General features: G+C 40.9%; 1 pseudogene; it reads right to left on the reverse strand.

Annotated features, from left to right (window-relative positions):
• LOC127632458 (parapinopsin-like) overlaps positions 1–18,261 on the reverse strand; it is a 74,370-nt pseudogene extending 56,109 nt beyond the window's left edge.
• Between the last annotated feature and the right edge of the window lie 3,697 nt (positions 18,262–21,958).

Genomic DNA, 21,958 nt, shown 5'->3' on the forward strand with positions numbered 1-21,958 from the left:
TAGATATTTTTCACTTTTTGAATGAGACTCCAGCGCCCGTACACCCAACATTCCCAATTTAATAGCTTTCTTGCATAAGCAGTAGGCTTCAAATGCGTTATTTGCAACTGGCTTTAACCAAGCACGAAATTCAGATTTTTCAAGCCAAGTATCGCTAAACTTGCACTTCCTCATAGCTGAATAAAATCCGTTTAACGTCTTTCTGTTGTATCCGAGAGACTCGCGCCAATAACACGAAAGCTCAAAGCTGGCTGTTGCATGTTGGTCTATTTTGTAGTCATAATACAGCGAATTATATTTGGACTAGCGAAATAAGAAACTACAACAGCACGGAAGTAAAAAAGAAACATTCCAAAGCGCTATGGGAGCATTTAAATGAGATTTACATGGACGTAGGAAAATTAAGACCTGTTAAAAATTATTTAAGACCTAGAACACAATACTTCAGCAAATTTAAGACTTTTAAGGCCTTAAATTGTGATTTTGAAATTTTAGACTTTTTAAGACCCCGTGAAACCCTGTTTTTTTTTTTTTTTTTTTTGGTAGAGTATTTTTTATTGTATCACCAAAGCAATGACGCTCACGACTCCCGTTGAAGTATCCAGCATCTCTAAGGTCTGCAAATAACTCCATCCAGAACTGAGACCTATATACATTTTGAAGAGTCCTCAAGCTGATGCTTACACCGTGTACAGCGTACGAGTGGCCCTCGTTAAAATATTGAACGCAATGATGCAGTATGTCTTGTTTTTCCGTCTGGTCCGCGTCTTTTAAAATCTCCAAACACCGTTCTCAACAGTCAACACGTACAAGTGTTCTTCTTACGTTAAAACAACGAGAATACAGAAAATGTGCTTAGACCTCCATCTAGTGGTTATATTATAGAATGAAAGGAGAAATTACATATGAGACAGCTTTATAACTGAAATAGACAAGTTTAATATAACTATTCTGATAAGTGTATATTTCCAACGTCATGTTTGTGTTATCCGTTTCTGTAAGTTTTTGTGACGTGTTTCAGAAAGATAATCGCTTAGACAGAGTAATAGTTTATTTTCATCTTAACCGGACATCACAGTTGATCAGTGAAATAATTAATAATTCAATATATTGATACCGATTTCTTTATCAACTGTTTGTTCAATTGAGACATAAGGGGTGATTTCAAAGCATTTTGAAAGTGACACACTTCCTTCTGCCAGTTGGTGGCGCTATAACTTTGACTCACAATAGTCACATCCACGCGACCGGCCTCTTCAAGTGAAGAAACTGCTTAAGTTTCATCGAGATCAAGTAATGTATGCAGAAGTTATAACACAGTTCCTTGCTGTTTAAGCTTCATTTATGTGCTTTTTGAGCTTCAAAGTTCTTGTGCAATGTGTTCCACATTCAAACCAAAATATCTGACTCTAGGTCAAAGTATGAAACCAATACCCCACTTTTGTCTGAAGGTGGCGCTACTGAGCCCCTGCACCAGGCATCAAAAAAGAAAATTCAAGTTTGAAGAGCTGCTGCGACAGCAGTATTTAAGATATCAATAATTCTTTCACACGTCTACATCTGCCGTGTGTTTACATTATACACCTAAAGTTTGAAGTAAATCGTGTAACAATAAGTGGGTGATTTTAAAGCATTTTGAAAGTGACACACTTCCTTCTGCCAGTTGGTGGCGCTATAACTGACTCACAATAGCAACATCCATGCGATCGGCCTCTTACAGCGAACACACTGCTGAAGTTTCGTCGAGATCAATTAATGTATGCAGAAGTTATAACACACTTCCTGTTTCTCTTACTGCCTTCTGCCAGTTATTATAGGCTTTGTACTTTACTCACGCTCCAATACCGACGTAGAAAATCATCCTCTTTGCATGCGCAAAAATATGCTTGGAAACATCACAGTGGAGCGGTGCTTACTGTGAATGATACTGAATTGTACTACTGACTATTTAAACAGAGTAATTTTTATATGGTAGGTTTACTATTTTATTATTATATTTTATTGCGGCTATAATGAACAGGCTGCAATGTCAAGATTGCAATGATGGAGTGTGTGTGTGTGTGTATTTGTAACCTTAAAGGGGTCATATAATGCCATTTTTGTACAAGTTAATATGAATCTTTAGGGTCTAAATGAAAACTTTGTAATATACTTTTATTAAAAATTCTCATTAGTGTTTTAAGAAAACACAAATTTGAACTGCTCAAAAACAGCTCCGTTTTCAGCACGCCGTTTCAGTGCATATGACTTTAAATGATAATGAGGTTTGGTCACCCGCCCCTCCCTCCGTTCTGGGGGAATTGTAGTCTTGAATCATATGCATTTGCAAGATGTAAACAGTATTTTGCCAGTATTGTGTTACCATTCATCTTCATGCAGTTATAACTGTTTTTTTTACATTACTTCTTAATCAGTAACATACAAGTAAACCAGGTGTAACTTAGTGTTACCATGTTAACTGTAACACCTGCGTACACAGTTTTTAATAACACAATAACCATAACGCGTTGTTCATTATAAACGTGGGATTATGAATTATATTGAGAACGTCGTAACGTTATGGAAAACATGCCGTAATGTACCCTGAGTGTAAACATTAGCCACATGCAGTTTAGCGTTGTTTTGGTTGAACTCACCTCTGAGTGCTGCTTTACCTGCAGTTGAGCGTTGTTAAACTCACCGATGAATGGTGTTGTACGCCACAATGAGCGTTGTTAAACTCACCGATGAATGCGGTTGCCTATGAACGCGCTAAACCTTTGCTGAGAGGGCACTTTGATATCAGATTGTGAGGGTTTTTAAAAATAAAAAAACTGTTGGAGGGTCAGATAAAGATGATCTGGGGCCACCATTATACTAGCCCTGCCATAGATCATTCATTGTAGCCTATTCCTTTTTATTTTTATTTATTGCAGTCTCGACCCATTCGCAGCAGACGAAAAGCGTGCGTGCAGGTCCAGCTGTTTCGTTTTGGTGGTGCGATGAAGACTTTCGTCTAACATCAGCACGAACGGTCCCGTGATTTTGGAAATTAGTCATCATCCGCTATTCCAAAGCGTAATGGCTGATGGCTGTAGTTTGCTGGAGACCCTTGACAGCAGTTAGATATTTTCACTTTTTGAATGAGACTCCAGCGCCCGTACACCCAACATTCCCAATTTAATAGCTTTCTTGCATAAGCAGTAGGCTTCAAATGCGTTATTTGCAACTGGGTTTAACCAAGCACGAAATTCAGATTTTTCAAGCCAAGTATCGCTAAACTTGCACTTCCTCATAGCTGAATAAAATCCGTTTAACGTCTTTCTGTTGTATCCGAGAGACTCGCGCCAATAACACGAAAGCTCAAAGCTGGCTGTTGCATGTTGGTCTATTTTGTAGTCATAATACAGCGAATTATATTTGGACTAGCGAAATAAGAAACTACAACACCACGGAAGTAAAAAAGAAACATTCCAAAGCGCTATGGGAGCATTTAAATGAGATTTACATGGACGTAGGAAAATTAAGACCTGTTAAAAATTATTTAAGACCTAGAACACAATACTTCAGCAAATTTAAGACTTTTTAAGGCCTTAAATTGTGATTTTGAAATTTTAGACTTTTTAAGACCCGTGGAAACCCTGTTTTTTTTTTTTTTTTTTTTTTTTGTAGAGTATTTTTTTATTGTATCACCAAAGCAATGACGCTCACGACTCCCGTTGAAGTATCCAGCATCTCTAAGGTCTGCAAATAACTCCATCCAGAACTGAGACCTATATACATTTTGAAGAGTCCTCAAGCTGATGCTTACACCGTGTACAGCGTACGAGTGGCCCTCGTTAAAATATTGAACGCAATGATGCAGTATGTCTTGTTTTTCCGTCTGGTCCGCGTCTTTTAAAATCTCCAAACACCGTTCTCAACAGTCAACACGTACAAGTGTTCTTCTTCACGTTAAAACAACGAGAATACAGAAAATGTGCTTAGACCTCCATCTAGTGGTTATATTATAGAATTAAAGGAGAAATTACATATGAGACAGCTTTATAACTGAAATAGACAAGTTTAATATAACTATACTGATAAGTGTATATTTCCAACGTCATGTTTGTGTTATCCGTTTCTGTAAGTTTTTGTGACGTGTTTCAGAAAGATAATCGCTTAGACAGAGTAATAGTTTATTTTCATCTTAACCGGACATCACAGTTGATCAGTGAAATAATTCATAATTCAATATATTGATACCGATTTCTTTATCAACTGTTTGTTCAATTGAGACATAAGGGGTGAATTCAAAGCATTTTGAAAGTGACACACTTCCTTCTGCCAGTTGGTGGCGCTATAACTTTGACTCACAATAGTCACATCCACGCGACCGGCCTCTTCAAGTGAAGAAACTGCTTAAGTTTCATCGAGATCAAGTAATGTATGCAGAAGTTATAACACAGTTCCTTGCTGTTTAAGCTTCATTTATGTGCTTTTTTGAGCTTCAAAGTTCTTGTGCAATGTGTTCCACATTCAAACCAAAATATCTGACTCTAGGTCAAAGTATGAAACCAATACCCCACTTTTGTCTGAAGGTGGCGCTACTGAGCCCCTGCACCAGGCATCAAAAAGAAAATTCAAGTTTGAAGAGCTGCCGCGACAGCAGTATTTAAGATATCAATAATTCTTTCACGTCTACATCTGCCGTGTGTTTACATTATACACCTAAAGTTTGAAGTAAATCGTGTAACAATAAGTGGGTGATTTTAAAGCATTTTGAAAGTGACACACTTCCTTCTGCCAGTTGGTGGCGCTATAACTTTGACTCACAATAGTCACATCCATGCGATCGGCCTCTTAGAGCGAACACACCGCTGAAGTTTCATCGAGATCAATTAATGTATGTAGAAGTTATAACACTCTGACTGTTTCTCGTTTCTCGCCATCATTTCGTTTCCTTGCCACGGCCAAACCGTTGGAGATATCAATAATCTGCCGGCAATTTTTCATGGTCAATGTCTTGACATCATGCTGACCGAGTTTGGTGGCGATTGGTGGAGTTCTCTGGGAGGAGTATTCCAAATTCCATTGCGTGCGTTTTTCAAACAACCCTAAATAGAGCGGTTTCCTGTTGGTCTGGGGTAAAAAGTGAAAGTATGAAGGATATATGAAATGATGAGATCTATATGTGTACCGAGTTTCATATTATTACATGCAAGCGTGTTTGAGTTATAGACCAAGTTTTCGGCCCCTGTTCCAGGGGCGCTGTCGAGCCCCTGCCACGCCCGGTACCAGCTTCAGGCCGGCCCTAATGACCGCAGGTTCTGACCCGTGTGCAAAGTTTCAAGAGTTTTTGAGCATGTTAAGAGCCCCAAAAGTGCCCCGTAAGTCGTAAAAAAAAATAATAATAATAATAATAATAATAATAATAATAATAATAAATATAGCTGCAAGCAGCGATGGCGGGCCCAAGCCGGTGGCACCGCCACCCCGTGCCTTTAGGGTTGCTGTGCACGATGGGCAATAACGTAACCTCGCTTTGACTGTCGAGAAGATGTGTGCTGTAGACCTTGCATCAGTGTGGGCTCTGCAAAAGTGCGCATCGAGGGCACATATCAACCACAAAGTATGCGTGAGCACCCTTCTGATACCTAAAATGAAAAATGAGACACCCTACGGTCTCATGGAGTTAATGGACACATGAAATAAGTACACAAGACTGAAAATTCATATGAAGTGTGCCATTTGGGACAGGGCCTATGACCGTGAACCACAATAGTCACATCTATGAGATAATTCAAATGTAGAATAATTTTTAATGTCATAGGATGTCATAGGCCAATATCTTTTGCAGCACTTAAATGTGTTAATCCAGAAGGCCAGTATTTATCTGGAGGTCTTTGTACAGGTTTATTAATGTAATTATAATTTACGCTTATGTGTTCCTATGATATGCAATGGAAGTACATTTTTATGTTTAACATGGGTGTATTCACAATACATAGCATACGATATCATATTTTACGATTATTTATCATTATGTTAAGTAGATCATTAAAGTTAAGATAGTAAATGTATTTATATATTTTGTAGTAGCTAATATAACAAGCTAGTACACTGTGGGAATTATGAATTATACCAATGGAGTCGTATGGATTGCTTTTATGCTCCCATTATTATGCTGTCCTTTTTTATTCATAAATTAATTTCCTCGCCACGGCCAAAAGCGTTGGAGATATCAAAAATCCATCCGCAATGTAGCATCCTCAATGTCTTGACTTCATGCTGACCGAGTTTGGTGGCGATTGGATTAATTCTCTAGGAGGAATATATATAATTCCAGAGCATGTGTTTCCAAACAACCTATAATAGCCGACTTCCTGTTAGGCTGGCGTAAAACTTATAGCACGAAAGTTGTTCGGCCCGATGTGATCTAGAAGTGTTCCAAGTTTCATATTATTACATGCAAGCATGTTTGATATTTGGACCAAGTTTTCAGACCCCGTTCAAGGGGGCGCTGTCGAGCCCCCCTGCCACGCCCGGGTACCAGCTTCAGCCCGGCCCCGATGGCCGTGGGTTCTGACCCGTGTGCAAAGTTTCAAGAGTTTTTGAGCACGTTAAGGGCCCCAAAAGTCCCGGAAACCTTGAAAAACAATATCTTAATGCAAATCTCACCCAACAGAAAACCCCTCTCCCTCCCCTCACACACACACACACACACACACACACACACACACACACACACACACACACACACACACACACACACACACACACACACAGAATCACAGGTCTGTCTGTCAGAGAGAGAAAAATTCAGAGAAATCCACATTCAAACCACAATATCTGACTTTCTGTTGGTCGGAGCTAATGACTGTAAATTAGAAAGTTGTTCAGCTCGACGAGAACAATATACACGCCGAGTTTTGTAACTGTAGATAGAACTAACTAAGTTATAACACACTTCATGTGTCCTTTTTAGTCCTAAATCAATTTCCTCGCCACGGCCAAACCGTTCGAGATATCAAAAATCCGTCCGAATGTAGCATCCTCAATGTCTTGACTTCATGCCGACCGAGTTTGGTGGCGATTGGATTCATTCTCTAGGAGAAATATATATAATTCCAGAGCATGTGTTTCCAAACAACCCATAATAGCCGACTTCCTGTTGGGCTGGCGTAAAACTTAGAGCACGAAAGTTGTTCAGCCCGATGTGATCTACAAGTGTACTGAGTTTCATATTATTACATGCAAGCATGTTTGATATACTGGACAAGTGTTTGAATCCCATTCCAGGGGCGCTGTCGAGCCCCCTGCCACGCCCGGGTACCATCTTCGGCCCGGCCCTGATGGCCGCGGGTTCCGACCCGTGTGCAAAGTTTCAAGAGTTTTCGAGCATGTTAAGGGCCCCAAAACCTTGAAAAACCAAAATAAAAGCATTCTCATTCAACAGCCAAATCACCCCCTCCCCCAGACACAGAGAGACGTAGGGTCAGTGAGAGAGGCAGAGAAAATTCTCCAAAACATCCACATTCAAACCAAAATATCTGACTTTCTGTTGGTCTGAGCTAATGACTGTAAATTAGAAAGTTGTCCGGCTCGATGAGAACAATATAATTGCTGAGTTTTGTGACTGTGGGTCAAAGTGTAAAACAACCCCCCACTTTTGTCAAAAGGTGGCGCTACTGAGCCCCTGCACCACGCCCGTTTCTGAAACTTTGCACATGTCTACTGGCTAATAAATGTGATGTGTCTGTCGAGTTTCATGCAATTTCAAGTATGCTAAGAGTCTCAAAAGCATCAAAAAGAATATTCGAGTTTGAAGCGTTGCCGCGGCAACAGTATCAAAGATATCAATAATCCTTTCACATGTCTACATCTGCCGTGTGTTTACATTATACACCTAAAGTTTTAAGTAAATCGGGTAAAAATAAGAGGGTGATTTCAAAGCATTGTGAAAGTGACACACTTCCTTCTGCCAGTTGGTGGCGCTATAACTTTGACTCACAATAGTCACATCCATGCGATCGGCCTCTTACAGCTGAACACACTGCTGAAGTTTCATCGACATCAATTAATGTATGCAGAAGTTATAACACACTTCCTGTTTCTCTTTTACGCCATCATTTCGTTTCCTCGCCACGGCCGAAACCGTTCGAGATATCAAAAATCCGCCGGCAATTTTTCATCCTCAATGTCTTGACTTCATGCTGACCGAGTTTGGTGGCGATTGGATTCATTCTCTAGGAGAAGTATATCATAATTCCAGAGCATGTGTTTCCAAACAACCCTATAATAGCCGACTTCCTGTTGGGCTGGCGTAAAACTTAAAGCATGAAGGTTATATCAGCCCGATGTGATCTACAAGTGTACTGAGTTTCATATTATTACATGCAAGCATGTTTGATATACTGGACAAGTGTTTGAATCCCATTCCAGGGGCGCTGTCGAGCCCCCTGCCACGCCCGGGTACCATCTTCGGCCCGGCCCTGATGGCCGCGGGTTCCGACCCGTGTGCAAAGTTTCAAGAGTTTTCGAGCATGTTAAGGGCCCCAAAGACCTTGAAAAACCAAAATAAAAGCATTCTCATTCAACAGCCAAATCACCCCCCTCCCCCAGACACAGAGAGAACGTAGGGTCAGTGAGAGAGGCAGAGAAAATTCTCCAAAACATCCACATTCAAACCAAAATATCTGACTTTCTGTTGGTCTGAGCTAATGACTGTAAATTAGAAAGTTGTCCGGCTCGATGAGAACAATATAATTGCTGAGTTTTGTGACTGTGGGTCAAAGTGTAAAGCAACCCCCCACTTTTGTCAAAAGGTGGCGCTACTGAGCCCCTGCACCACGCCCGTTTCTGAAACTTTGCACATGTCTACTGGCTAATAAATGTGATGTGTCTGTCGAGTTTCATGCAATTTCAAGTATGCTAAGAGTCTCAAAAGCATCAAAAAGAATATTCGAGTTTGAAGCGTTGCGCGCAACAGTATCAAAGATATCAATAATCCTTTCACATGTCTACATCTGCCGTGTGTTTACATTATACACCTAAAGTTTTAAGTAAATCGGGTAAAAATAAGAGGGTGATTTCAAAGCATTGTGAGCGTGACACACTTCCTTCTGCCAGTTGGTGGCGCTATAACTTTGACTCACAATAGTCACATCCATGCGATCGGCCTCTTACAGCGAACACACTGCTGAAGTTTCATCGACATCAATTAATGTATGCAGAAGTTATAACACACTTCCTGTTTCTCTTTTCGCGCCATCATTTCGTTTCCTCGCCACGGCGAAACCGTTCGACATATCAAAAATCCGCCGGCAATTTTTCATCCTCAATGTCTTGACTTCATGCCGACCGAGTTTGGTGGCGATTGGATTCATTCTCTAGGAGAAATATATATAATTCCAGAGCATGTGTTTCCAAACAACCCATAATAGCCGACTTCCTGTTGGGCTGGCGTAAAACTTAGAGCACGAAAGTTGTTCAGCCCGATGTGATCTACAAGTGTACTGAGTTTCATATTATTACATGCAAGCATGTTTGATATACTGGACAAGTGTTTGAATCCCATTCCAGGGGCGCTGTCGAGCCCCCTGCCACGCCCGGGTACCATCTTCGGCCCGGCCCTGATGGCCGCGGGTTCCGACCCGTGTGCAAAGTTTCAAGAGTTTTCGAGCATGTTAAGGGCCCCAAAACCTTGAAAAACCAAAATAAAAGCATTCTCATTCAACAGCCAAATCACCCCCCTCCCCCCAGACACAGAGAGACGTAGGGTCAGTGAGAGAGGCAGAGAAAATTCTCCAAAACATCCACATTCAAACCAAAATATCTGACTTTCTGTTGGTCTGAGCTAATGACTGTAAATTAGAAAGTTGTCCGGCTCGATGAGAACAATATAATTGCTGAGTTTTGTGACTGTGGGTCAAAGTGTAAAGCAACCCCCCCACTTTTGTCAAAAGGTGGCGCTACTGAGCCCCTGCACCACGCCCGTTTCTGAAACTTTGCACATGTCTACTGGCTAATAAATGTGATGTGTCTGTCGAGTTTCATGCAATTTCAAGTATGCTAAGAGTCTCAAAAGCATCAAAAAGAATATTCGAGTTTGAAGCGTTGCCGCGGCAACAGTATCAAAGATATCAATAATCCTTTCACATGTCTACATCTGCCGTGTGTTTACATTATACACCTAAAGTTTTAAGTAAATCGGGTAAAAATAAGAGGGTGATTTCAAAGCATTGTGAACGTGACACACTTCCTTCTGCCAGTTGGTGGCGCTATAACTTTGACTCACAATAGTCACATCCATGCGATCGGCCTCTTACAGCGAACACACTGCTGAAGTTTCATCGACATCAATTAATGTATGCAGAAGTTATAACACACTTCCTGTTTCTCTTTTCGCGCCATCATTTCGTTTCCTCGCCACGGCGAAACCGTTCGACATATCAAAAATCCGCCGGCAATTTTTCATCCTCAATGTCTTGACTTCATGCTGACCGAGTTTTGTGGTGATAGGTGGAATTCTCTAGGAGGAGTATTTCAAATTCCATTGCATGCGTTTTCCAAAAAACCCTAAATAGACGATTTCCTGTTGGGCTGAGGTAAAAAGTAAAAGTATGAAGGATATATGAAACGATGAGATCTATATGTGTACCGAGTTTCATATTATTACATGCAAGCGTGTTTGATTTATGGACCAAGTTTTCGCACCCCGTTCCAGGGGGCGCCGTCGAGCCCCCCTGCCACGCCCGGGTACCAGCTTCAGCCCGGCCCTAATGGCCGCGGGTTCTGACCCGCGTGCAAAGTTTCAAGAGTTTTCGAGCACGTTAAGAGCCCCAAAAGTGCCCCAATATTCGTAAAAAAAATAATAATATTAATCCTAACGAAAACAATAGGGCCTTGCCTTTTCAAGGCTTGGGCCCTAATAATAATAATAATCCTAACGAAAACAATAGGGTCCTACGCACTTTGTGCTTGGGCCCTAATAATAATAATCCTAACGAAAACAATAGGGTCCTACGCACTTTGTGCTTGGGCCCTAATAATCCTAACGAAAACAATAGGGTCCTACGCACTTTGTGCTTGGGCCCTAATAATAATAATAATAATAATAATAATCCTAACGAAAACAATAGGGTCCTACGCACTTTGTGCTTGGGCCCTAATAAGTATGTGAGATTACAATAGTGATGCTTTGCAAGCACCACTAATAATAAGTATGTGAGATTACAATAGTGATGCTTTGCAAGCACCACTAATAATAAGTATGTGAGATTACAATAGTGATGCTTTGCAAGCACCACTAATAAGTATGTGAGATTACAATAGTGATGCTTTGCAAGCACCACTAATAATAATAAGTATGTGAGATTACAATAGTGATGCTTTGCAAGCACCACTAATAATAAGTATGTGAGATTACAATAGTGATGCTTTGCAAGCACCACTAATAAGTATGTGAGATTACAATAGTGATGCTTTGCAAGCACCACTAATAAAAAGAAGAATAATAAGTATGTGAGATTACAATAGTGATGCTTTGCAAGCACCACTAACTACTAGTTTGCCGTTTTACTCGTGATTTGTGTAAAAGGGAATAAAAAATTTGTTTTTGCGGCACCAGGAATGTGTATATTTCAACAGGATATACAACAATATATCCATACAACAAGCCACATAGCCACACATTTAGCAAAAATGTAGGTAAAGTAACGTGATTCCATAAGACCCAGGTTGACATTGTGTGGCTTCAGAAGACTCTCTCTATATAGAACACAAGTCACATAGACTACTTTTATGGTGGTTTATATTGATTTTGTTATGTTCTTTGACATGGTTACTATGAACTGGCTTTGTATGGAAAAGAACTGCATTGATTCTTCAGAAATTCTCCTTTTTTTCCCTCAGACAAATTAACAGCATACACTGTAGGTTTGGAATGACATAAGAATACGTAAATAGTGCCAAAATAGATTTTTTTTGGGTCAAACTATTCCTTTAAACAAAATGAATAAGCATAAAATTGTCAAACATAAGTCAACAGCAAACTAGACTTTACACCTTATCTAAATAACATAAATATTTCAAAAAGGACAATGTCATACTTGTCTCAGTGTATAGAGCAGCCATGAATATGAGACCACAATGATGGCAAACGGCACAGTGAAACACAGTGAGAAGTAACAGATTATGTAAGATGTGTTTTTGAGGTCTCTGCTTTGCCAGTCAGGTCCGCAGGATGTGCCAACCCCTTCCAGCTAGTAAATGCCCCAGCCAAAAAGAGATGGCATATTCCAGATTAGAAACCACAGCCAACACAATGCCACACCGCCTGCAGCATGCTTGGTCTGGAATTTGATAGTGCCCAGAGGCTTGCACACTACAAACAGCAATTCCACAGCAATCATGGCCACTGTGCATAATGCTGTTATACCTGTAGGGGTCAAGAGAGAATCAGAGTCACTTGAGGCAACAGAGTAAATTGGATAACGAAAATTGTATATATGTTAATGTGTATATATGTCCGCTTTTTTCAGGGAACAAGGGTTACACATGTAACCCGAGACGTGAGGTGACTCGGGGAGAAGTAGAGGAGACATTGCACTATCAACAGAGGTGAAGAGGTCCTCTTCTGCCCTGTAAAATCTACCCAGATCAGTTCCAAGTGGAGGGAGCCCTAGCACTTGCAATGGTCTCGATAACTTAATGAGAAAGCCCTGTGAACCTCAGTTGGTACCCTACAGGGGCCAAGCATGAAAGGTTTCACAATTCGGGCCGGGGATGAATATGTCCCCTGAGCCTGAGAAAGAAGGTCCTCCCTGTTCGGAATCGCCCAAGGCGAGCCATCGAGGAGAGATATTAACTCCAAGAACCATATCCTGTTCGGCCAGCGCAGCGCCATTAGTAGGAGGCAAGACCCTTGCTGGTGAACATTAGCCAAGACTCCTGGGAGCAGAGAAACCGGGGAAAGAACCGCATACAGATGCATTCTGGGTCATGTGTGTGTCTTAACGTCCAGACCCAAGGGGGACAAAGTGGTCCTCTTCTTGGTAAGCCTGTAATATAGCCATTGTATGCAGAGCAGCACCAGCCTGACACGCTGCTTGATAAGCCCTCCCCACTAGCATGGAGGTAGTCCTGCATGGCTTTGTGGGGAGAGTGGGTCTCTTAGTGATGATGTCGAGCCAGGCGAGAGATAACCCACAAGTGTCTCTTCTAACGGCGGCATCAAAGAATAGCCCCGTATCTCAGCACCTACGATAGTTGAACATCGAAGGCATGAAGACACAGGAAGTAAAAAGATTCCTCCATGAACGAAAAAGACTAGTCATGGAGGTCATCAAAGAAAGGAAGGGACTAAAATAGCTTTCCTTTCCCCTTTTTTTTTGTTTTTTTTGGCCACCAGACAGAAATCTGTCCTTATAATTTGGGCGTTTTTGGGGTGGGTGCGGGTCTCTTATTCGCGTGGCCAGTCTAGCTGTAGTCTGGCCACAGCCTGAGTAACCACCTCGTAATTTCTCAACTTTATTATTGTGGAATGTAGAGAGGTTGAGCGCCCCCCCCTCACGAAATGAAGAGACGCCGAGGTGCGCTTCAGGCTCACGAGAAGGATCAGCTGGATCTGGGGAGAGAGCGAACGAAAGGGGCGGACCCGTCTCTCGCTCCTCAGCCAGATACATGCGAGAGAAACACGATGAAAGTGTGGGCACTGACTCCCGGAAGTAAGCGAGGCGAGCGCGAAGCATTTCGCCCGAAAGCAGATCGAAATGCCCGCACCCACCCCAGCGCGAGAGCAGCATGCTCGTCCCCCAAACAAACAAAACAAAACTGATGCTTGTCCGTCTCAGTCATAGAGCGGAGACAGGTAAACACGCATCGTTTGCCTTGATTTTCAGTCATTTTTCTTTTCAGAGGAAACAGAAAGGAGAAAAGGTTCACTGCACACTGCCTAACAGAATCTAACTCCTAACAGAGGAAAGAAAGTTTGACAGTTTGTGATAGCACACAGCACAGAATGGCTCTTCAGACGAAATGTGTGATGATACACTGATGACGCATCTATTTATAGCCACTGCGCCAGGTGTGTCCAATGATTACATCGGCAGAGGCTATAAATTCCAGTCAATGTTCATTGACGTGTTGCATACATATTCACAGCTGGTCACACTGAGTCGTGTTCCCAAAAGCGCTTAGCAAAAGCGCAGCATCATAGTGAAGCTTTTTGTAAAGGGAACTTGAAATTGTTTAGCCATGACTTCCTGTTTCACAGGGGTATAAATATGAGGAAACACACAGGCTTAGACAAAAAAATCTAGTGCTGATGTGCGGCAAAAATTTGTTGAGCTTCACAAAATGGGAAGTGACTATAAGAAAATAGCCAAAGCATTGAAAATACCCATTTCCACCATCAGGGCAATAATTAACAAGTTCCAATTAACTGGAGATCTTTTAGAATTCCACACACAGTGATGAGGAGGGTTCAAGTGGATAAAGAATCTCCTAGGATCACAGCTAGAGAATTGCACAGATTAGTTGGGTCCTGGGATTAGAAAGTCATCACCACAAGTTGTTTGGGAGGGTTTCAAGAAAAAAAAGCCTCTGCTCTCATTCAACAACAAACTCGAGTGTATTCAGTTTGCCAGATACTACTGCAACTTCAAATGCAACCGGGTTCTATGGTCAAATAAAACAAAACAGAGCATTTTAGCTGCAAACACCAGAGATGGTTTTGGCACACACAGAGATGAAGAAGTACCTAATGCCCATGGTTAACCCTCTGGTGTCTGAGGATGTTTTGGGCCCTGGAGAAGGTTTGACATGCCTTGACATTTGTGCTTTTTTGAGTTGCTTAAAAACACATTAATGGCAAACAGTACTCCCACTTCTTCTCCTACGTGGCCGGCCACACCGGTTGGGATGACAACCTCCTGAAGGATGTCTATAGGATCGGTGTACCTAAACACCGATGTTACGATTTGCCGGAGATCGGAGATTACACCTGGCAGAAGTATGTGGAGCTCATTATGGAGACATTTGCGACAGAGGAACCACCTCTCTCAATCCCGGGTGCAGCTTCAGAACTTGCCATGCCCTTCACGGTCAGCGAGCCAGCACCTGTAGCCTCGCTCGTCCAAGAATCAGCGTAATCAGCCTCGTCTGCCCGGAGGAGGAGGAGAAGAAAGGCTTCTGCTCCCCAGTCTCCGCCTGCCACGGTCAGCGAGCCAGAGCCCACGCCTGCCACGGTCAGTGAGCCAGTGCCTGCAGCCTCGACCGTCCCAGATCCAGTGCCTGTAGCCTCAACCGTCCCAGATCCAGCGCCTGTAGCCTCGACCGTCCCAGAGCCAGCGCCTGTAGCCTCGACCGTCCCAGAGCCAGCGCCTGTAGCCTCGACCGTCCCAGAGCCAGCGCCTGTAGCCTCGACCGTCCCAGAGCCAGCGCCTGTAGCCTCGACCTGTACCCCACCGGGTACCACTCATCTCCACTACAAATAGGAAAAAGAGGCTACAATGTTGAAAAATGTTGCCTGGTCTGATGAGTCTCAATTTCTGTTGAGACATTCAGATGGTAGAGTCAGAATTTGGTGTAAACAGAATGAGAACATGGATCCATCATGCCTTGTTACCACTGTGCAGGCTGGTGGTGGTGGTGTAATGGTGTGGGGGATGTTTTCTTGGCACACTTTAGGCCCCTTAGTGCCAATTGGGCATCGTTTAAATGCCACGGCCTACCTGAGCATTGTTTCTGACCATGTCCATCCCTTTATGGCCACCATGTACCCATCCTCTGATGGCTACTTCCAGCAGGATAATGCACCATGTCACAAAGCTTGAATCATTTCAAATTAGTTTCTTGAACATGACAATGAGTTCACTGTACTAAAATGGCCCCCACAGTCACCAGATCTCAACCCAATAGAGCATCTTTGGGATGTGGTGGAACAGGAGCTTCGTGCCCTGGATGTGCATCCCACAAATCTCCATCAACTGCAAGGTGCTATCCTATCAATATGGGCCAACATTTCTATAGAATGCTTTCAGCACCTTGTTGAATCAATGCCACGTAGAATTAAGGCAGTTCTGAAGGCGAAAGGGGGTCAAACACAGTATTAGTATGGTGTTCCTAATAATCCTTTAGGTGAGTGTAGAGGGTATTTACATACGACTGTGTTCCTACACTTTCCAATAACATTATTGTTAAGTTTATGGATGATACAACAGTGATTGGGCTGATTTCTAACAATTATGAATCAGCCTACAGAGTGGAGGTACAGAACTTGGTAAGCTGGTGCTCAGAGAACAATCTGACCCTCAACACAGGAAAGACCAAGGAGTTAATTATCAACTTTGGAAGATCACAGAAGCCTGAATATGCGCCAGTCGTTATCAATGGAAATAGTGTGGAAAGAGTGTCCAGTTTCAAGTTTCTGTGCACATATCTCTCAGAGGACCTTACATGGTCGATAAATACTACTGCACTGTTTAAGAAAGCACAGAAATGACTGTTTTTCCTAAGGATGTTGAGGAAAGCTAGTCTGCCCAAACAGATGCTGACGACTTTCTATCGGTGCACCATAGAGGGCATTCTAACATGCTGCATTTCTGTGTGATTGTTCAGCTGTACAGCCAATGATAGGATAGCGCTCCAGAGTGTTGTCCTGCGAGCACAGAAAATAATCGGAGTTGAACTGCCATCACTGGAAGACATCTACAGAACACATTGTCTGAAGAAAGCTATCAGCATCTACAAGGACAACACACAAACCCATGCCATCACATGTTTGAACTACTTCCGTCTGGCAGGTGTTATAAGACATTTTATGCCTGTACTTCAAGACTAAGGAATAGCTTTATTCCCAGAGCTATAAATGCTCTGAACCAAGCCACCAAGAACTCTCTGCCTTTTTAACTGTTTGTAGTCTTTTAAAACTTTTGGCATAATCAATGGAATTCACAGAGACTGTTACCCTGTCCAGAATGGTGTGGAATTGCCAAAACAGTTTCAGGGGTACTGTCTGAAAAATTAGCATTGACATCGTTATATATTGTACGATTGTGTATACTGGGTATATTACTGTTACTTTTGTCATTATCATTTTCCATATTGGATTGATTGCACATGTTTAAATATTTATATACAATCTTACTATTTCTTATTTTTATTTTTATTGTGCTACAGCGTCTAGTAAGGAAGCTAGAAGTGTAATTTCGTTGTACATGTGCAATGAGAGTTGTACATATACAATGACAATAAAGATTCACTTAAATTCTAAGAGCTGGGGTGACAATGGCGAGACGGAGGGGTGGATCATTCTGCCACATTTAATATTGAGATTTCCCCATTTCAATTGAAGGTTCGATTTATGTGAATTTTTTAATTGGAAGATCAAAAGGACAAACAATGCAGATTTGTTTTCACAGCCATCTTTGCACATATTTACCAAGGGTGCCAATATTTTTGGCAACAACTGCAAAAAATTGGTCTGTAAGCAGACAGTATGCACATCCTTTGCTGATGGCAAAATCTGTGTAATGTGCAAGGTGTGCTAGATATAGTGGCATGCAGAAAACCAAAATATACTTTGGCATTTATTTTGACTAATGTATACTTACCTGCTAATTTAAAATGTGTCCATGTTACAATCATCATAGTGTATTTACATTTACATTTATTAATGTAATATTCAATAATAAATATTCAATATTTATTATTGATAATATTCAAGTTAAACAAACAGTGTGAGATAGGTTTGCAAAGTTTTAATAATTGCAGTTACATAAATATATAATATATACAGTTGTGTAAAATTATTCTATTTAGGGTTATAGTTTCTTTCAGTCAGATTAAAGTAAAATTAATTCATAAATCTGAAAAAGCCATATTGTTTTAAGTCTTGTTTGTGAGAGTTCTAGAAGCCCAGCAGGGGTGCACATTCTATAATACAGTCTAAAATTAATATTTAGTGTTAGAATGAACCCAACACAGACTTACCAAATAAAGCAACACAGAATACCTCCAGAACACATCCGACCCATCCCATGATGTAATAGCCTACAGCATTGGTCACCACAGACGTAGACTTCCTGTAAAAGTAGTGCCCATATCGGCAACGGCAAGGTTTACCAGGGCAAAATTCAGAGGCTGCCGCAGCTGTTTATGCTGGAGAGTGACAACGATAACTGTAGCATTGAGCATAACAGCTGTCATGGAGAACACAGCCATGAGGACAGATAGTGTGATAAATCCTGCCCGTGGCAGGGGCATTTTTGCATCATGGTTGTGGAGGGACGAGCCATTTGGAAATTCAGGGAAAGAGTTTTAAAATCAGTTAGACAAAAAAAATAATCTGGATGAAAATAAAAGAAGTTCCTTTACAATTTAGCTTTGTCTTATTATTAAAGACCTCAAGAATTTAAAATTTGAATTTTGTGGCTTTTAGTGCAAGCACTGAGGCCATCATTATGCTAGTGTACTCCTAAAGGTTGACCTAAACTTCAAGCAGTAAGACAAATGTAATTTTTAAAAATTGGATTAAAAATATAGATGATTCATCCACACTTACATTACCCACTGCTGATGTGAAGACCCACAACGTATTTTAACTGCTTGATTAGAACATCTTAGTGGAAAGATTGGTTGTCAGCAAGGTTCTGTGGTCTATCTGGTCTGGACTGCATTTTGTTAGTGTAACTACTATGGGCTACATCTGTATGTAAGTATTTTATGTTTTTTTTTTTTTTTTCTTCTTTTAAAAAGCCTTAATTATTCACTACCCTCATTACAATTATCATGATTTGCAGCAATATTTATAGCAAGAAATGTAATAAAAAATTGCATAAGGGAAATCACAAATTGCATACTTCTGAACTATTTCACGTAATATTGTAGTGTAAGCAGTGTGCGTATTGTGAAAATGCAACAAACAAAAGAGTACTAGGATATACTTATTCATCCGAAATAACGGTGTGTGGAATGTTGGACAGTTCATGCACTCAGCGGTCGCAGCTTGCACTACGTAGCGAAAGGGGTGGCAGCCATCTGTATCTAAATACAGACACTTGAGCCAGATGTCATCAATATGATGCACAGATATTTGCCTTAAAAAAATCTGAGCTCTTCTTCATTTCTAGTGGTCACTGTCTAAAATTGAATATAATGTCCATTCACATAGATTAGATGTGTTTGTGTTCCGGCAAATGTGTACTGTAACAGATTTTATAAGGGATTCGTTGATTAGCAGTTAAGTGTGGCCTCTTAACACCTTGAGTGCCAGATGTCATATCGCCTATATTTGACCTCCTAAGAGTTTTACCATCCATTAAGGTGAGACTGAAATTACTGTGTTTGGTGCCCTGATTAAAATAGACATGTGAGAATTCCAGCAGACTAAACAGCTTTGCTTCAGGAGCTGTTAAAACTATTTTTCTGTCCCTGAAAGACCTTTAATTTCTTAATCTTGTTGTTGACTTTATAATTCTTATTAAAGGAGCACCCTGTAGCACCATGCATTTACTGTAACAAAGGCATCTATTTCTGGTTGTGTATCTCCATTACATACTGTCTACAGTTCAGTGGCCTCAAACAGGATTTGGGCACTTAAGCCACACTTTTAAAAAAAATTATCAAACCACACAAATTTTATATAACAATACATATACTGTTCAAATTAATATGAAAATATTTTTGTTGTCAAGTAGTAGTGGAACATACTCATAGTTAATGTGCAGAACTACACCTGTAGTTATTCTGGACATCTGTATAAACATAAGGGGAACTGACTTCAAACACCACTAAAAATCACTTTTGGAGCAGTTGGTGAAAAGTCATTACACAAATGGCTAAGTGAAATTAGGTCTAGCATAATTTGTTTGCAGTTGCAACGTGGTTTGAGATGATGTTATATAATGAATGATATTCTGACATTTTTAAGTGTGACTTGAGTGTCCGAATACTTATGGAGCCAATTGATTTTTGTTATGTTAACATTTTGTTTATATTTAGTTACATATATTTTCTTTTCACTGTAAAACTTTGATTGTCACAAGTGACTTTACCTTTTCATTTAATGAAAGTCACTATTTTGCCCCTATTTTGTGGAACGCAAAATGAGAAATCCTCCATGGTTTGGGTTTTGATCCCATGAAAACCAAGAAGTAATCATGTTTACATACAGCAATGGTAAGCGTGATTCAGAGGTCACATTTTTGCTCTAAAATAACATTTTTACTCCACTGACAGTTAAGTTTAGGGTTTAGCTTTTGGTTAAGTGTATGGTTAATAAAATATGCATTCCTTTTTCGACTGCATAATTTACCCCAAAAAAACAATATCACTTTTTGTGCCATACTGTGGACATTTCACCCTGAAACTGGAGCTCCTTACATATATTCCATACATGACCATACATTCAACAACACTTGGCTTAGACCTCCGGGGGTAGCGATTTAAATTTTGGTCAGTGCAGAACTTTCGACTTACGGTCCCCAAATTCTGAGGAACCCCAAATTGTGTATCAAATATCAGTGTATTCTATTCTTCTATAGGAATTCCTTCTAAATTATAAAATAGAAAAAAAGAGATGAACAGAGAGAGTGCTGTTCTCTATGCAGCAGTGTTAAGACAGATCCATCACACTCTATGCCACACACACACACACTCACCTCATAATTTATGTGCTCATTGAGTAATTAGAGGAACACAAAAAGGGAAAGAATGGTAAACTCCTGGATGCTATTGTTAAGCGCCAGCGATCAAGAGGTCAACACTACATTAGTGACGATCTCTTATTCACTTACTCTGAATATTTTCCACTCTTTTATGGCATCTATTGAAGAACAGTTGTGAGAGTGTCAATAATACATCTGGGGGCTGTTCCATAAAAGCCGCTTAGAAAAGCGGGGATTAAAAAGTCCAAAACCTGACTTGAATGAGTGTAACGGTGATATATTTTCACCAAGGGACTTTTATTTTGGTGGGTGGCGCTGTCTACGGCGTGTGTGCGAAAGAGAAGAGGAAGAAGTGAGTCGCACCTTTGGCTTTGAAGAAGACATACGCGCTGTGCTCGTGAAGAAGAGTAACGCTGTAATAGCTGTGCGAGAGATCGACATTTTCTCAGCTGAAGATGTAAAGGACGATGGAGGCACACAGTCAGTTTAAGTTACATGAGTTAAATGTACTTTGACGTGAACGTGTGAAGCTGAAGACGTAGATAAAGCGGAAATTCAGTTTATTACGCTTTTGACGGAGAACGGTGTTAAGAGACTGGCCGAGAGCATGAAAGAGAGTTGCTGAAGCCGTGAGTTTCATTCAGAACATTGTTGTTTCTGGCGTAATACGGAATTTTAGTTTTTTATCAAACTGCATTTTTGTAGTCTTCTGTGAACCGCGTCATAGTGATACGCTGTTTTCCGCGCATACGCTTAGTGCACTTGTAAGTGCGCTAGACGGAGTGTTAGTTTTGCACGAGTGATTTTTCCCCAGAGTATTTTTTGGCACTTAGAAGAGTCTGACAATAGTCAACGATCAAGTATCGCTTTCAATAAGCCTTTATCATATTTTTGTGGATCGACCCTATTTAAGTGGGCCTCGCGTGCTGTGACTGAGGCGCGCCATTTTTTCCAGAAAGTTCCAGAGTTTTCCTCGAACTGCGCTGAGCTTCTCTGGTGTTTTTGTGTTTGTTACCCTGCCAACCAGACGACATCTCTTCACTGTCCTGTCTCAGATGTTTTGTTTTGTTATGTTTCATTGTTACAAGTCATTACAAGTTCTCACATAACATAATCAGTCATCGCAAGTCAACGCATCGAGAGTCTTCGTGGAATCAGTCTGGTACAAATGTTCTTTACACACATCTATACGAACATTTTACTGAGTTAGATGGAACTGAACAGAGTGATTATTTGAACTGCACTTGAACTGTGATTTGAACTATTTGATGTGAAGCTGAAAGAGTCATCCGAGTTAATTGAAGTGCTTAGTGTGAATTGTACTTTAA

Source organism: Xyrauchen texanus, chromosome 39 (genome assembly GCF_025860055.1).
Source record: "Xyrauchen texanus isolate HMW12.3.18 chromosome 39, RBS_HiC_50CHRs, whole genome shotgun sequence".
NCBI lineage: Eukaryota > Metazoa > Chordata > Actinopteri > Cypriniformes > Catostomidae > Xyrauchen > Xyrauchen texanus.